Raw genomic sequence first — 15373 nt, forward strand, 5'->3', positions numbered from 1 at the left:
TGGTGAGGCATTCTCCAGGCCCAAATCCTTCCACTGTCCGAATATTAAGCGAATCTTGATTCGTTTGAGAACAATACGGTCTTCCAAAAGTCCCGAAGCTTGGTCATCATATCACTTGCCCACTTCTTTCGTCTGACTATGTTGGCAGGTCTTAATAAGGGCTTCCGTCTAGCTGCTCTGCAACGATAACCCAATCTGTGGAGCATCCGTTGAACAGATTTCGGGCTCATCCCACCAGCTTTGGCAACTTCTGCAGTCGTTAATCTGGGATCCATTTCAATGCTCCTCTTGACAGCCCTTTTTTGTTCTCTCCGATGGACCTGGACGACCCGGACGCTGCTCAGTTGTTTCCAATAAAACATCCAAGTTATTTCGTGTGGGCGAGAGTTGGTCCTATGGTAGAGTCCGGGATTTCAGAGCTTTTTTTTTGATAAACTGGTCCAGAATCCATGCGAAACCATAAAATATTCCCCAAATGTTAATCTATGGGTGCATTATAAGAGTTACAGTCAATCCCTTAGCGTGGATGGCGAATGATTAGGTGCGCTGGCTGGCAGCGTTCCTTCTGGTCAGAAGTTCCAAAATTATGGAATGTAGCAGATAGCTTTGCCATAATTACAAAATAGTTTTTTCGTCACCAAGAAGAAGAAGAAGAATCCACCTGTGCACGAATCCATCAAGTTTTTACTTATATTTGTTTTGTTTTGGTAATAATATTGGTATTATTTCTTTATATATATATATATATATTAATTCACAGGTTAAATTGTCATTGTCTTCATTATTTTATTTTGTTTAATGTAAATTCATAGTTGCTACAATTCAACTAATTTGTTTATCTGAGGAGGAAGAAGGTATACGTTTGTACTTGCTTCATTTCCAATAACTTAATTATCCGAAGATGAAGAAGAACAGCAGTGAGAGGAATATTTGTGGTGAAGCTCTTAGTTACTGTAGTTTAAATAATTTGAGTATCTTAGGTGGAAGAAACATTTGTGGTTAGTTGGTAGTTACTATATTTCCAATAATTTGATTATTCGAAAAGTGAAAAGATACCCAGTGAAAGGAACTTTGGCTGTGAATATAAAACAAGAACTTTTAGATAATGTGAAACTATTTTGTCCGTCGATTTCGAGTATTTAAAGTAATTACATAGTGAATAACTTAAAAGAACAACAAGGAAAATTGATGCCCTGTGAATGAGAAAAATTCTTCATTACAAGAATTGATATACTTAACACTCTCGTAATATTGACGACTTATTTAGTTATTATGATGCATTTGCTGATGTTAGGTTTTATGCTTGGGTAGACTTTAAAATATCCAGTCTGTCAACTGTATTATAAACTTATATGTTTATGACTGGTGACAAATCAATATTTTTTTACACTGAGAAAGTTTGATACACTGTTTTTTATTTACACTTATTGTCTCTTCTTTTTATTTGCAGGTTGTCGCTGCTCATCCAGGACATATTTTGTTCGCAAGTTCTTGTCTGTCTTCCATTAAATTTGTCATTTGTTCCTTGGATAACTATCAATCTTTGTTCCTTTGTTAACTACCCATCTTTGTGCTTTGGATAATTATCCATCTTTTTGCTTTGGATAACTATTCATCTCTATTCTTTGGATAACTATCCACCTTTGTTTCTTGGATAACTAACCATCTCTGTTACTTGGATAATTAACCATCTTTGTGCTTTGAATAACTATTCATCTCTATTCCTTGGATAACTATCCACCTTTGTTTCTTGGATAACTAACCATCTCTGTTACTTGGATAATTAGCCATCTTTGTTACTTTGATAATTAACCATCTTTGTTACTTGGAAAACCATCCATCTTTGATCCTTGGATAACTGTCCATCTTTGTTTCTAATATAATTATTCAGTTTTATTACTTTGATACGTTCTCAGCGTTGTTACTTCCTTAGCTATTCCTTTTATTTCTTTTATTTGTGTGTAGAATTTTGTAACTTGAATAGTTTTAGGTGACACAGGGAAATCTTTTTAGTTTTGAACAACAGTGTGATTGTTCTGTGTACATATAAATAGATAGCCTGTTTATGTTTTTTTCTGCTTTACAATGTTACTACAAAAGAAGTCAAACATTTGTATTATAAAAACATTAGTTAAAAGCCTGATACCCAATGTTCAGGCTTTCAACTAACCCCAACATTGTAAAACTACGAAATACATTTCCCTACTTATTAAATATATAGTGTAGGACAATCATTTTTGCTTTTCGTCTTTGTTTTCACTTCCTAAAAAATTGAAAATTAAAATTGGAGCTATGTAGCTATATTTCTTCTTGTTTTTCAGTTTGAAATATCAGTAAATATACCATACACTCTTCGGATGTAAACTCTGACCACAAAAACATACAGCATAGAATAAACAGAACGTGTGTTAACACACAGACACAGTTTGATGTCATGCTAATGTCTTTCTCAAACTAATTGTTCTTCTTATAGTTAAAGGAGTTAGCAGAAATGCTACAAAAGGTGAGAATGGTGGAGTTAGCTTACAAACACGGGGTGTAACTAACTAGGTATAGGTGGGTGCTGTCGTGTAAATTGTAACCGCAGTCTAATGTGGAATGTGACCTACTCGTGATGTAGTGCTTCCTTATAATGAACAATCGTCCAATTTTTCTGTTCTCTTTTTTTTTTGCCCCTTGGAAACACTCGCTTCTAGGAGATGTAACGTGGACCATCTCTTAAAATTCAAGGGTCTTTGTCGATTAGAAACGTTTAAAATTTGCAATATCACGCCTGTAGTGATGAAACAGGCTTTAATTCCGTTGGTAACTATCAACTTTGGTAAACACCAAAAAGCAGAAGTAACAATTATGCTTATATCCATGTTTGTCACATTTCATTCACATTCAGAAACTAGGCTGATGCTCCCTCTGGTGGGTGTGGAATTTCACGATTCAATGTATGCACATGTAATATCAAAGTCATGGTTTCCAGTGGGTGGAATAACTCGTTGTGAAACTCTGCTTAAGGCCTGAATAACAATTTACTCACAGATTTCAATCCTTAATAATGTTAAACTTTACTCAATGAATATATACATATATATACACGCATTTACACATAGACCCACGCGTACACACACACACACATATATATAAAGTTTACATATGAATATAACTTTATAGGCCATTAACATTATCAGAAATCTGACTGAAATTACTTACTTAATTCACAAACTTCAAAATAAATACGAAACTATTTTGTTATAATAAGAAAATACTTTTAAATGGCAAGAGCATTATTTTAACAGTTCGAAACATATTTTGGTTTTTAATATAAGTCGCATGAAAATAACAGAAAAACATTTATCTTCCGTGCATTTTTAATCTCCAGTAAAATATTTGTGATTGAAAGAAACGTCTAAATCTAGACTTCATGATATGCCTTATCATTCATACTCGCCATCTTCAATCCAATGTTTCTTTTCCTCCGAAATATGTCAGACGTTATTTTTACTTTCATCATTGTTTATTGTTCATTAATAGTGATATATTGTAAAATTCGAATAATCAATCGCTTAGCATTTTCTGTATAATGATTCATTGTATTTCAAAATTGTAATATGACAAACGATCTTGTTTTATTTCTATCTCGAATGGAAAGACGTCTTTCAAAATCCGTATGTTTGTGTACAACAACAAGAGCAACGTGACAACGTTTATTCGAGTTTAGTTGTTTAATATGTTTGACTTTTACGTCGTTGAGGATCAGTCTTCATTTTATTTTAGCGATTCTAAATAACCACACATCCTGCTAGTTAACGTGTCGGACTGCGGATCGGAAGTTCAAGGCTTGAACCGCGAGGCCGCTAAGAACGGTTTGTACTACGAGCTGTGGCTACAATATGAAAGTGTTGTTCAATTCCATTATTTTACTCCAGGAGCAGCACAAAATTCTTGTGGCGGTGGGTTCTACTGACTGGCTTTCCTTCCTCCGGTCAGTATCTAAAAATTGAAGACGACTGTACTTGGATTCTCTGATCTAGCCGTTTAACTACTTGTTGCTAAGATACCATTCAGGTTGAAAATACTAATACTAATATCGATCACATAAAGCGAGTGAGTACATTAACATTCTGAAAAATCAACATATGGAAGGATATATTAATGATTTTCCTAACTTTCAAATTACTGACTTGTTTTATACTAGTGGGGTCCGCATGTATCATATTGAATAATTCTACGTTATTTACCGCTATGCCACTCTGGCTAAAGAAATTGGGAGAAGTCAGTAATTTTTTACGCAAAATACTTAGGAGATCAAAGCACTAATTAGTGGAATTTATTGCAATACTGATAGTACTTTTGTTTAACTTTTAGCTAACTCACATGTTGTTAGAAACCCTGTGACAAGCATTTTGGCACATAAATATATTAGAGAAACAAATATGATGCTTATGAGCGTATCAGTAAATTCTAGGATTAAATAATGTAAAGGTTAATCCAATAGCTCTTTGCTCTTACCCCTTCTATCTTCCACCTTCTTCATTTAATTATAAAGTTCATCAGATGCTTCTTTACCGTTTAAAGTTTTAAAGATCCAAGCCGACGATATTCTAATTGTTAAGGTGTGACATGACATCACAGTAAGAGCTGATGATAAATTTGATCATATCGTTCTTTATTAGCCCAGTAGTGGTTTTCAGTATAAAGGGGTACGTCTAACGAGGCTCTTAAAACATCACCATAGGTATTACTCTATAGAATAGTTTCAAATGTCACCATTTCCCGCTTACAGGTTGCTTTTTTTTAGAGAAATTTCTAACTCTAGATAAAGGGTACCATCATTACAAAAGCTTTAAAAAAGCATTTTCTTTTGAACAATTACCTTACTTTTTCAGTTTATTTTACTTTCGAGAAGAGCTGGGCATAGCGTGTCCGTATTGTGATTCCAAAGGTTTATAGTTCGCGTTCCGTTGCCCCAAAACGCACTCTGCACTTCAGGACTGTGGGTGCGATATATGAATAAATATTGAATAAGAGTAGTCAGCAGCAGCGGGTGTTGTTGGCTAGCTGTCTTCCCTCTCGTCAATCGTTTCAAAATTATGGACGGCTAAACGTACAGATAGCTCCTGTGTACCTTTTTGGGAAAATTGAAAAATACGCAAGCAAACTTAGTTTATATGTATTCTATATATTCATACGCTTAACAGGACAATATCTGCTTTAGCCATGTTTTACCTATTAGTCTATGAGCATGAAAATTGAGTTTTGGTTCCCCATGTTTCATACTTGTGCGACTGTCTGCTATCACTTGTGAAAATAAAACAGGTCATAAATGTGAGCATATTAATACCCCAGGTTATAACATGAGAACACATTACTACTGTGACAAATTTATTATTATATATTTATTTTAATATCGATGTTTGTTTACATTAATTTATATTTAGAAATGTACATAACTTATACTGTTAAATATGTATTTCGAAACTCCCGCCTATTCTCTAAATTTGTAGAAGATTCTCGAGTGTAAAAATCAGCAATATATGTGTGTACGTAAACGCTAGCGTTAGCGTCAGTATTGTTACGTAAAACTGAAATTTCGAGAAACTCTCCACATGCCTATAAATATAGCCAACGCGCCGCGCCAAAAAGCAGTATCTAATATTGGTTTGCTACAATTGTGATTAACGCTTATTAATCGATAAACTTCAGATATTTGACCAGAAACAGTTATAAATGTCGAACACTATAAACCATTTAACTTCAGTGGATTCACATCAGACATTAGTACTTTTACGAAGACATTATATAACTTCAGCGGTAAAAAACTCAAGCTTGATCTGTAATTGGCGTGTGATCAGCTAGCTAGATCCTTATGAAGTGAGTTGTACCTACGTCAATTCGAAATTAACTCGCTCATCGTGAACCCTAGATAAGATATCAACGAAGTTCCAGACTAGAAAAAAGACTTTATATTGCTTGTAAGTTTGTAAAACTTTTGTATATAAATCATTGTTTGTAATAACTATTTGTAATAATCATTATTGTAAATTGTATTATTGTTTGTGTATTAAAATATATTTGTATATAAAAAAAGAAAATTGTGTGTATCAATCTTGTTGGCAAATATCATATATATTGGATATATATCGGCATATATTTAACTACTAAGTTTAAATTATCATTTAGCTCAGTTTTAGTCTATTCAAAATTGTAATACGTAGCACTACCCTATCTTATGACAAAGGAACACTTCATCGTATTACATGGGAACACATTGTTACTCATCTTACGACATGAGAACACTTTATTACTCCATCTCATGAGCTTGTTTGTTTGTTTGTTTGTAATTAAGCACAAAGCTACACAATGGGCTATCTGTGCTCTGCCCACCACGGGTATCAAAACCCGGATTCTAGCGTTGCAACCATCTCATGAGATGAGAACACATTACTTCTCCATTTTATTACATGGGAACACATTACTACTCCATCTTATTACATTGAAACGCTTTAATACACCACCCTATTACATAGGAACACATTAGTACATCATCTTTTTTACATGGTAACTCTTTACTACTCCATCTTATAAGTGACCTAATAGATTTGCAGATAGTTGCTGAGTTTACCACAAGAGAATCGTATACTTTGGAGTTTCTTTCCGGCTATCACTAAAATATATCACAGCATGAGCACAAAACGAAGCATATGAGGGGACGCCATGTACAGAGATTATATTGGGAGTTATCGCTTACTGTAGCGTTTGTCTCTTTTTATCCCCGTTCCTCGTGCGAGTAAATTAGGCAGAAAATAAGACGGTCAGTGGAGCTTTAATTGTGTGTTATAATCACGATTTTCTTCAGCCAACCATTGTTATCGTTTACTTGATTACTTCACGAAAATTGGTTGGAGAAAATTAGTTATGGTTCTAACTTTCAGCTTGTTGACCCATAGTGATGACAACGACTCAACGCGTGTTATTTTTATTTTTTTTTGAAGTCGCTGATCTTGAATGGATAAAGAGTGCTTATTGGTTCTTTAAGATGACAAATCAGCACTGATTTAATATCATTTTGGCTCAGGGATGGATGCAAAACAATATTTATATTCAGAGGAAACAAATGTTATAGAGTTCACACAATTCACTAAACTAGATAATCTTTTGTATTTCGTGTCAACGGTGTTCCGCATGACGATGTTAAACGAGTTCACCTGGCATATCATAATTGAAAGTTTGTTGAACGTAGTCAGAGTCTCTAAAATAAAGAGTAATACACTCTGTGCATTTGAAAACAAAACTTACCAGTCCGCTGTTTATGTTTGTTAGTACAAGACTGATAATTTGAAACAAAATTTACTGGTTGACCGTGACTCTTTGTTCGTACAAGAATGATTATTCGAAAATAAACCTCACTAGTCGACATTTTGTGTTTATTCGTGTCTGGCGAGGCCTAGTGGTTAGGAGACTCGACTCACACTCTGCAGGCCGCGGGATCGAATCCAATCACCGAACATGCTCATCATTTCAGCCACGGGAAATTATAAAATGACAGTCAATCCCACTACCCGACTAGAGTAGCCCAAGAGTTGGGGATGGGTGTTGATTAGCTGCCTTCCCTCTGGTCTTTATCTTCCAAGCTAGGCAGGGCTAACTCAGACAGCCCTCGAATAGCTTTGCACGAAATTCGACAAAACAAAAATTTCCCCTTGACTTTGTTTAACGCCAGCTGGATTTTTTTTTCTAGTTAGAAGCGAGATATATTGTGTTGACTGTGTTCTTGTGTTAGTAGTGCTGTCCAATCAGAAGTGAGGTATATTGTGTAGACTCATTAGCTTATAAAACATTGATTCATTTTCAGGTTGAAGTGCTGAGTTTGATTAGGTAGTGTCAAAAAACACAGTATGATTAGGCAGTGTCAAACAAAGTGAATACTTCTTTTAGTTTTTGTTTGTTTGAATTTATGCACAAAGCTACACAATGGACTATCTGTGCTTTGTCCACCACGGGTATCGAATCTCGGTTTCTAGCATTGTAATTCCACAGACATGCCGCTGTGCCACTGGGGGCACTTCTTTTAGGGCTTAATGTTTTGAAATACACATATATATATATATATCTAAACAAATATATTAGTTTCCTAAGAAGCAAAGAGATTTCAGGGTGCTGCAGATATTTGAATATCTTTATAATTGTTAAGTGAGTGACTTTAAAGAACTTATTGGAAAGTGTATGCCAATAGTCTCTATTAAAAAGATAAGAAGTGGGTAGAATAGGAGACAATCTTATTTATGATATGGCGACGTTCGGAAAGTAAGTAGCAGTTATATTGTTACTGCCCATTTTTATAACTGAAATGACATTTTCTAAGCCATAAGAACGTTTATAAAGCACTGAGAATATGTACCGAAATTTATCTTCATATAATAGGTCTAGCGTTAAATTTACAGCAGAACAAAAGACAAAATAAACCATCTCTAATGACCAATAGATGGCTCTGCACTACTTCTACGAACAAAAAGTTATTACGCCGTAAGAAAAAATTTGATATAATACACAGTCATCCGTTATGATGTATAAACGTAGCTAGAAATGCTAATGAAGTTTAAACTCTTTATTCATCCGCAACTTGTGTGTTACCTGTTGCTCGAAACTATCTAACTGATGTATTCAGAATTAGATTTACAAAGAAAAATATACGTTTACGAAACGAATTAAAACACTTAAATACGGCAGGGTGTATGGACGTATATTATTCGGTATCAGTTATAGAATTATATATGACCTATATAGTGGTAACAGAAATACATAAAAGTAAATACAACATTTACATGATTTATATCAAAGAATACCTTCACGTTTTTTGTGTTGAGTGATACAAACCCATGCGAAAATTGAGGTTAAACTTCTTCTTTTTCAAGACTCCTTGCCAGTAAATTCTTAAATAGAATTTATTGTTTCTTTTTCTTTTACAAATTACGACGTGGCGAGTTTTACGTTTGAAGAAAAAATACGATATATATTATTAACAGATTGCTGTATTACAAAATAAAATAAGAATATAAGAACAGAAGGAAAGCTGGTATGTCATAATACCACATCTATTGTGGTATCATTAAAAAGAAGTAAGCTTGCTACCTTATGGATCTTTTTTAATCAATAAACTGGAATTCCTTCATAAATTCAGAATCAAGAACGTATAACGGATAAAAGAAACATTAATATATATATTTTTAATATCACATTATTGGATCGTATAAGTACAAGACTTTCCGCCTCCTCTATTGCAATCAACGACATTTTTCAAAATGTTGCGCAATGCGACACAAGGGCTTTCTGAGCAAAGTCATCCATAATTTTGGACCGACAAATTATAGGAAAGGCAGCTAGTCAACAGCACCCACTGATAACTTTTGGGTTATGCTTTTCTAGATCAGCTTTTCCTAAAGTGGGAGCTGCGGCCTCCCTGGGGACCGCTAAAAAATGAGTAAAAAACAAATATGCGGTATTAATGTTAATTCTAAATAAACAATAAGCTGATAAACGTTATGTTGAATTAATTAAATGATACAGTATGTCCAAAGGAGATGTTATTGTTTTTACTACGGCTCTGTTTTTCAATCACCATGCTAAAGTTATAGGGTTGGGGGGGGGGGGCTCAAAATTATGTTTTTCACATGAAGGGAGTCTCAAACTAAAAAAGTTTCGGAACCACTGGTCTAGATGAATAGTGAGGTCTGAACGTTATTCTTATATATAGACCATTAATGACCCCAAAGTACGAACGCCGTTCAGCGACAAGGGGATGTGAACCACAAATCCTCAAATTCACAGTCTGAGCACATTAACTACCAGGTCACGCCCTGCATCAAGCATCGAGTCTCACCTGTATACACGCTCCTGTGTGAGAGAAGACTTCCTGGAAGTGTATTGGAGAACAACTATTTCTATGGTTTTATTTAGCACTGAATCCTATTTACATTTTCCAAACCTCAGAACAGAAACGGTACCTATTTCACTGAAAGTAATATCAATAGATTCTAATTCTCCGTGCGGTAAGTCTTCGGATTTACAACGCTAAAACCAGAGGTACGATTCCCCTCGGTGGACACAGCAGATAGCCCTAAATCTTAGATAATACTAATTATTCGTAGGGAATTAAGCCTATCTATGGTTAAAAGTAATAATTTATCAATTATTACCACGACAGTAATATTTATCAATAATTATCAACGAATATCACGAAAGTAATAGTTTATTAATAATTACCAACGACTACCACGAAAGCAATAGTTTATTATCAATAATTATCAACGATTACCACGAAAATAATAGTTTATTATCAATAATTATCAACGATTACCACGAAAATAATAGTTTATTATCAATAATTATCAACGATTACCACGAAAATAATAGTTTATCAATAATTATCAACGATTACCACGAAAATAATAGTTTATTATCAGTAATTATCAACGATTACCACGAAAATAATAGTTTATCAATAATTATCAACGATTACCACGAAAATAATAGTTTATCAATAATTATCAACGATTATCACGAAAGTAATAGTTTATCGATAATTATTAACGATTACCACGAAAGTAATGGTTTATAATAATTATCAACGATTACCACGAAAATAATAGTTTATCAATAATTATCAACGATTATCACGAAATAATAGTTTATCAATAATTATCAACGATTATCACGAAAGTAATAGTTTATTAATAATTATCAACGATTACCACGAAAATAATAGTTTATCAATAATTATCAACGATTATCACGAAAATAATAGTTTATCAATAATTATCAACGATTATCACGAAAGTAATAGTTTATCAATAATTATCAACGATTACCACGAAAGTAATAGTTTATCGATAATTATTAACGATTAACACGAAAGTAATAGTTTATCAATAATTATCAGTAATTTCAAATAGAAATAAGAATAAAGTAGCTCTTGATTTTACGACTCAGAAAATAACTCTTCATCTGTAGTTTGTGTCACAATACGCTTTTTTGTCTATGATTGCTGTCTTCCGACTGTTTGTTAAATGAAGCGACTCTATTTGAGTTATCTGTGTAGAAACATTTGGGAATATAAGAAAGCAAACGTATAGAAACAATCTATACACTTAGATTAACTCGTGTTATAGATGAAACACTAGATAAAACTGCAACAAATATATGTATCTATCTACTATAACATACTATTTCGAGTTACTTATCTCAAAGACTGAGCAAATTTTACCAGATAACCACCTGAATATTTTATTTTACAACTAAGATTTAAGTCTTTCTCATGTATTACCAATCCAAACTAGGTTTAACGCTTCCATTTCGACGTTGAGAAAAAAAAAGGAAATTCAGTTGTATAAAAGCGGTAAATAAACTAAAATAATTATTTAATTTACGGTTAACTACACGTAAATATTCTAAATACTTATCTATTACCTTTACATTACGTCATGTATTCCTATTGCATGCTTCTACACGAATAAAGTGCTTGGATTTGTTTTTTTATTTGAAAACATCTATGTCAAGGCTATTCTTTCATGGGAGGTTTTTTTTAATTACAAAGGTGGTATAAGAACTGGCAACTTTCACTGTCTTTTCAAGGCTGACCCACGCGGCGAGAATTATAGTTGTCATAGAAACCTATCCTCGAGCACGCCTTCTTCGTGATATACCATCAAACACAGCATCATAAGTTCATCCGCACTGTTTGTGCAAAAGTTACAAAATTAAAAGCTGTTTGTATACCTAACATAAAGGTTTAATGACAGAGCAGTGTAGAAGAATGTTGAATTTTTGTTATCTAACACAAGGGCTTACTGACAGAACAGTGTAGAAGCATGTTGAACTGCTTATTATCTTCTACAACATTCTGTCAGTAAGTTCTTATGTTAGAATGTTGAACTGTTTGTTATCTAACACAAGAGCTTACTGACAGAACAGAGTAGAAGCATGTTGAACTGTTATCTATCACAAGAGCTTACAGACAGAATGTTATAGAAGCATGTTCAACTGTTTGTTATCTATCATAAGAGCTTACTGACAGAATGTTGTAAAAGAATGTTCAACTGTTTGTTATCTATCATAAGAGCTTACTGACAGAATGTTGTAAAAGAATGTTCAACTGTTTGTTATCTAACATAAGAGCTTACTGACAGAACAGTGTAGAAGAATGTTGAACTGTTTGTTATCTATCACACGAGCTTACTGACAGAATGTTATAGAAGCATGTTCAACTGTTTGTTATCTATCATAAGAGCTTACAGACAGAATGTTGTAGAAGAATGTTGAACTGTTTGTTATCTAACTCAAGACTTTGCTCTCAGATTAGTGTAGAATATAGTATAACGAGTGATTACCTAGTGTAATGTTAAGAATTAAGACCCAAAAATAAATGTTATATTAAATACTGCGGCACAAAATGTGCAATATCAAAAATAAAACAAAATATATGTAATGCATGTGTTAAACATGGAAGCTTAAAAGTTTAGTACTGTTAAACATTAAAGTGCATAAAACGTAACGTTACACATCAGGGAAGTAAGAAATGTAACGTAATGTTAGACACTGAAGCAAACAATTTATCAGCTACCTGTGACAAATGATCTACCTTGATGTCTGTGTATGATAATTAATCTTATTTTCAAGCAACGTCTCTCCATCTGCAACTTATGTTTACCATCCACAAACGATCTTAACTTAGAGAAACATGTATATATTCCTAACGATAAATCAATATGAACCGCATTCACAAAATTTCTTGTAATCACGACAGAGAGATCTACATTTCTCTTTAACCTGATAACATTGACTACGTATACTAGTTGTTTCATATAGTTCGACAATATAAGAATAACGAAAGACTTACCCATCTTAAATTTTTTAGCTCATTTCTTTAAATGGTATTCAGAAAGATTTACCTGCCGTATTTGTCTCCGTCTTTAGTTGTATTCGGAATCTTCGTCTTCAACTATTTGTTTTCTTGTTTTCGTGTCATGCGTATGGTTCTGATAGCGCTTTTTTTCTCTCTTTTTTTTTTGTTCACAAGTGAGTGGTTGATTTGATATCAGGACAACTCTGTAGTCGGATCTTCGGATTGCACGGTATCACGAGATGCGAAGAGCGGAAGTTCAAACGAACAAACGTCGTCTTCTCTAACTCGGGAGAAAGTTTTGCCAGGTGAGAACGTTCATGCTTGACAACTTTCTGTCGTCTGTTTTATTCTCTTGACCATATTTTCTTCTACCTTACCTAGCATGTTTCGGGAACCAGTTTGACGGCGGCCAGTTGCCGTATATAGAGCCATTTGAGGGTCTCAGTTCAGCCCCACCTAGTTTTTATTTCGAATCAGCTCATTCGCCAAGTGGCGCTGCGTTCGCTTTTACCAATTTCAGCCCCACTAGAGACGTCTGTGGATGTAAGAGTTGGGTTGACTCACCCAACCATGAATATCTGGCGTGACTACTTGATTCAAGGGCTCTCTCAAGAAACTCAGAAACGCGTGTCGAAACGTTGCGAAACGGATTTTTAAGAAAGAAAAAGGTGTTTGAATAAATTCAATCAAAGCCGTGGTGGAGAATAATGTTTTTTTTTCAGAAATATGCGAATGTGTGCACGACTTCACACCTTCATGCACATCGTACACCTACACATAAATTTACTTATACGAACAGTTAGATACCTAGATAAACAGCTGTTTCTGACTGCATAACAATATTTACTAGGATTTCCTATTTTCTCCTTTCTAGAGTCATTAGACATGCTAGGGGCGTAGTAGGTGTTTTTTTTTTAGATTACTTGTTTGTTTGGAAGGTTTGAATTTCGCGCAAAGCTACACGAGGGCTATCTGCGCTAGCCGTCCCTAATTTAGCTGTGAAAGACTAAAGGGAAGGCAGCTAGTCATCACCGCCCACGGCCAACTCTTGGGCTACTCTTTTACCAACGAATAGTGGGATTGCTACTTTTTACTCTTATTGCTCAATACAGTATAAAATTAATAAAAGTGAGTGTAACAATTTTACATTTTTGTAGTAGTTCCAATTTGTGAAAATAGATGGCACTAAATATTACTATAAAAATCATTACGTCTGAAGAAAAGGTCGAAAAATTAGACCTAATAAAATTACCTTCTTGAGGATTTTCTTCATAACTGTTTATTCGTTTGTAGTTAAACACAAAATTACACAACGAGCTACCTGTGCTGCCCCACCACAGATATTGAAACCCGAATAATAGCGTTATAAGTCGGCAGACTTACCGCTGTGTCACTGGGGTCAAAAGTAATGATGCCATCATCACGCGGTATTCTCAGGTGGTCATCCTCTAAAGTACTAATCGGGCCTAACATTGTGTGTCTGCGGAGATTGGACAAGACCAAGATTTTTTCAATGTATTATGAACGATGGCGCTCCGTAGCTATGTCTGAAACTCGTTGTGGACAACAAATAACAGCCGAAACTGTTTTTTTTATTCGAATGAATATTATGATTTAAGAATATTAAGTTTAAAGCCGTTTCGCAGTAACGTGCATAGGACATTAAAAGGGCAGCGGCTCATTGCCAAAAAAGGGGCAATTTTCAAGCATCATAAGGCAAGTCTTGTTATTTAAGGGGTATTAGGGGAGAATATGGTTTTGTTTGTTTGTCTGTTTATTTTGAATTTCGCGCAAAGCTACACGAGGGCTATCTGCGCTAGCCGTCCCTCATTTAACAGTGTAAAACTAGAGGGAAGGCAGCTAGTCATCACCACCCACCGCCAACTCTTGGGCTACTCTTTTACCAACGAATAGTGGGATTGACCGCACATTATAACGCCCCCACGGCTGAAAGAGCGAGCATGCGAACCGCGACCCTCAGATTGCGAGTCGAGTGCCCTAACCACCTGGCCACGCCGGGTCGTGAGAATATGGGAACTATGGATTGCCTTTGGTACACATAGGTAGAGAGCCATGAGACATAGGTAGAGAGCCATGAGAAAGAAACAGATCCTCCTTTATTCCTATTTAATCGGTCTTACAAACATTTTTAAAATGTAAAACTAAACATTGAATTCTTGCGTATTAACACTTAATAGCATATCGCAATTATTTTTTGCTCTAAAGACCTACAAGATCATTCATTTTAAAGCTGAAATATTTTTTTCCCCTAATTAGCAGCAAACTAGGTGCGGAAAATGAGGCGTGTCTTTTAGTAGTGTGGATATTTTTGTTTTTACTGAAAAAAAAGGGTACTTTTGGGACATAAGAAAATGAAAGCAAGGGCTTCAGCCCACTCAGCCCCAGTGCACATAACTGACGTTCCAACTTATTCATCTTAAACATTGACTAACAATTAGTCTACCACTGGGAAAGTTGTGT

The 15373-nt window shown here is 34.6% G+C and overlaps 1 protein-coding gene across 1 annotated transcript in view; it reads right to left on the minus strand.

Annotated features, from left to right (window-relative positions):
- The window catches only part of LOC106463847 (calpain-9-like), a gene marked incomplete at its 3' end in the record, with an annotated part of 49321 nt that extends 36030 nt beyond the window's left edge, over positions 1-13291 (minus strand). Inside the window, exon 1 of the mRNA XM_022391465.1 lies at positions 12939-13291. The remainder of the gene's footprint in view (positions 1-12938) is intronic.
- Positions 13292-15373: the final 2082 nt, after the last annotated feature.

The sequence above is a fragment of the Limulus polyphemus genome, unplaced genomic scaffold, assembly GCF_000517525.1.
Source record: "Limulus polyphemus unplaced genomic scaffold, Limulus_polyphemus-2.1.2 Scaffold1500, whole genome shotgun sequence".
Lineage (NCBI taxonomy): Eukaryota > Metazoa > Arthropoda > Merostomata > Xiphosura > Limulidae > Limulus > Limulus polyphemus.